At 44.4% G+C, this 3,047-nt stretch overlaps 1 pseudogene; it reads right to left on the reverse strand.

Moving 5' to 3' along the window:
* Positions 1–1,846: 1,846 nt before the first annotated feature.
* On the reverse strand, positions 1,847–2,351 carry LOC117062991 (annotated as a pseudogene).
* Positions 2,352–3,047: the final 696 nt, after the last annotated feature.

Consider the following 3,047-nt stretch of genomic DNA (forward strand, 5'->3'; position numbering starts at 1 on the left):
GTGTGAGTACTCCTCCTATTTCCTTCCAGGGAAGAGCCCTGGCCCTGATGGGGTGAGGAAGGTGGCCAGAGGGAATTAGAAAAGCAGAGAAGGTGAAGCTGAATTGTTTCTAAAAGCAAAGTAATATGAATAGCTCCTAGCATTCTTTATATAGTACTTTGAAGAATTTCAATGGTTTCACAAAATTCTCATTACTTAATATTCACAATTATATAGGTAGGCAGGAAAGTAATTCTGATCTACATTTGGCAGATGAGGAACTGAGGCTCAAGATGTTACGTGTGCCTCTCCTGAGGTCCCAGAGCTAATGGAGGCTCTTTCTTCTACACCCTATTGTTGAGGTGACTTGTTAAGTTTTGGGGAAAGAGCAAATACCAAACCAGCCCAAAGAATAAAGATTGCTCCCCTGGGATTGGAGGAAGGATGTGGAGAGATGGCAGCCACCATGGAGGTCTAGATGATGCCACAGAGACTTAAAGTAAAAGTATCTCAAAATCAGAACAATCTGCCTCTGAAATTACTGAAAGGAATGCCTGAAGCCATTTCCATACAAGGGAAGCTTGGGGAAGTGGATAGAACTGAGAACCAGAGCTTTGTTCTGTCACTGGACTCGAGACCTGTCTGTTAAAGCTTTCAGCCAATGAACTTGGAGCCAGAGATTTTCTTAGAAGGTGAAAGTTTTGTAAGTGATGCCCAAAGAGCTGTAGGTTTTGTAACTGGAGAAAACAAGAAGGGACTCAAGGCTTTTGTTTAATCTGAAAGCCTAGACCCCGATTAGACCCTGATGTTGGTCTGGAGCCTTAGGTGTAGAAGTCAAGAATCACTTTTTTTTTTTTTTTTTTTTTTTTAAGGCAGAGTCTCACTCTGTTACCCAGGCTGGAGTGTAGTGGTGCAATCTCGGCTCACTGCAACCTCCACCACCTCCTGGGTTCAAACGATTCTCCTGCCTCAGCCCCCTGAGTAGCTGGGATTACAGGCATGCGCCACCATGCTCAACTAATTTTTATGTTTTTAGTAGAGATGGGATTTCACCATGTTGGTCAGGCTGGTCTCGAGTTCCTGACCTCTCGAACTCCTGACCTGATCCACCCATCTCCACCTCCCAAAGTGCTAGGATTACAGGTGTGAGCCACCGTGCCCAGCTGAGAATCACTCTATAATGTATTTATTATTCCTTAAAGGAGTAGGTAAATCAATTGCCCTGAAAGGTGAATAATATCCAATGGCAATGGGAAGGGAATTAGGGACAAGGAATGAGTGAAGATCAGAGTGATGACAAAGGGTGTAGGAGGTGAGAGTCCAGGATATCTGGAGCCAAGACACAAACTTGGAGTCAGGCAGGTGTTAGCCGGCAGCACCTTCCTCCCTAGAGACCAGGAAGGAGCCAGGGAAGGCACAAACGTGTAGCACCACATCACCTAGAGACAACTAAGATGTGTTGGGCACGAAACCAGAGACCAGGAAAGACTAAAATCCCACCATACCTAGTAGCATGTCAGCAAAAACCTATCTTGAACTCAAAATCTGCCCAACACAGGTCAGCCTCTACCCAGATGTAGCTGAGGCAAAGAACAGGAAAAGAGACTACATAAGGTGTCACCGTAACAAATAAATTCCAAAACATAAGCTTATTTATCACCCACCCAAAAGTTTAAAGGAGTGCTTCCAGTCAGCAGGTGGCTTCCCACAGGGAGATTTAAGGAACCAGGCTCTTATATCAAATGGTTCCATCCTCACCTACGACCTTAGAATCCTTTGCACTTAGTTACTGGATAAGTAAGGAGTGTGGAGGACAGGCATGGGAGGTGTGAGGTGGGGGCCGGTTTAGAAGTGGTACACTTTACTCTTTTTTTTTTTTTTTTTAACAAAGAATCAACTTTATTGAACATTCAGGGTCAATTTCTCTTCTTGCTCTTGCCTGTGACCTTGGCTGGTGTGAGGACTGGAGCTGCTGCCTGATGCAAAGTGGAGGAGATCTTGTTAATGTAGCACAGACCAACCACAGAGAAGATGAAGCAGGTGGTGACACAAACTCAGTGGATGAGGCCAGATGCAAAGAGAGCCAACAGGAGGAACAGGAGAATCTCAGGGAAGGTCTTTGCTTGGGATCCTTTGCCAAACACAAGATTCTCCAGAATCTTGAAGGCAGTGAGGGAGAACACAAAGAGACGTGAGCCAAGCAGGCCGTCCTGGACGGTAAGCCACTCGGTGGAGGCCAGCTGATGGCTGCACATTTGCATCCCAGTGAAGAGGAGCAGGGACAGGAGGGAGGAGATCACCAGTGAGGTGCCTGTACCCACCACCATCATGCCCTGTATGTGAGTCAAATCGGCGCCTCTGGCCAAGAAAAGGGTACTTTTATTCAACTGGCTGGAGCTTAGTCACATGACCAGCCAACTGCAAGGGAAACTGGAAAATGGAGCTACCTGTGTGACCAAGGAAAAACATCCCAGGAAAAGGATTTACTGAGTGTGTATGAAATGTTAGTCAGTTCTCAGTGATTTTAGAACAGAAGCAACTGTGCTCTGTAAATTTCCTTTTTCTATGTATGTGTAGTTAATTGGTGTTGCTGTTTTTACTATCGTGGTGTTTGCACAGTGTTTGGGGGATTGTATTTTGTTTGTTTTGCTTTGGGGTGGGTTTTTTTTTCTTTCTTATCTTGTTTTTTCTGTAGTAAAGAATGTACATAGAGGTACTGCATGAGATCCAATTCCTACAAGTGACCACAAGTCATTTCATTTCCTCATTGTTGCATAGTATAATAATTTGGGCAAGTTGCAGCTGGAAGTAATTTTTTTTAAAAAACCCAAATGAGAGGTCTCAAGCAAAATAGAAGATTATTTCTCCCACACATTAAAGTCTAGGTAGGCAATCTAGGCTTGGTGCAAAGTCAAGCTCCTCCTACTTAGTTGCTCCACTGTGTATAACCTCAATCTCATGTCCCAAGATGGCACTAGGAAGGACTGAAGAAAAAGGTAAAGTCACATGCATTGTCTCTTAAGTAAGATTCCTAGAAGCTGCTATAAAACATCCCATTGCCCAGAACC

The sequence above is a fragment of the Trachypithecus francoisi genome, unplaced genomic scaffold (genome assembly GCF_009764315.1).
Source record: "Trachypithecus francoisi isolate TF-2019V2 unplaced genomic scaffold, Tfra_2.0 Lachesis_group17, whole genome shotgun sequence".
NCBI classification, from domain to species: domain Eukaryota; kingdom Metazoa; phylum Chordata; class Mammalia; order Primates; family Cercopithecidae; genus Trachypithecus; species Trachypithecus francoisi.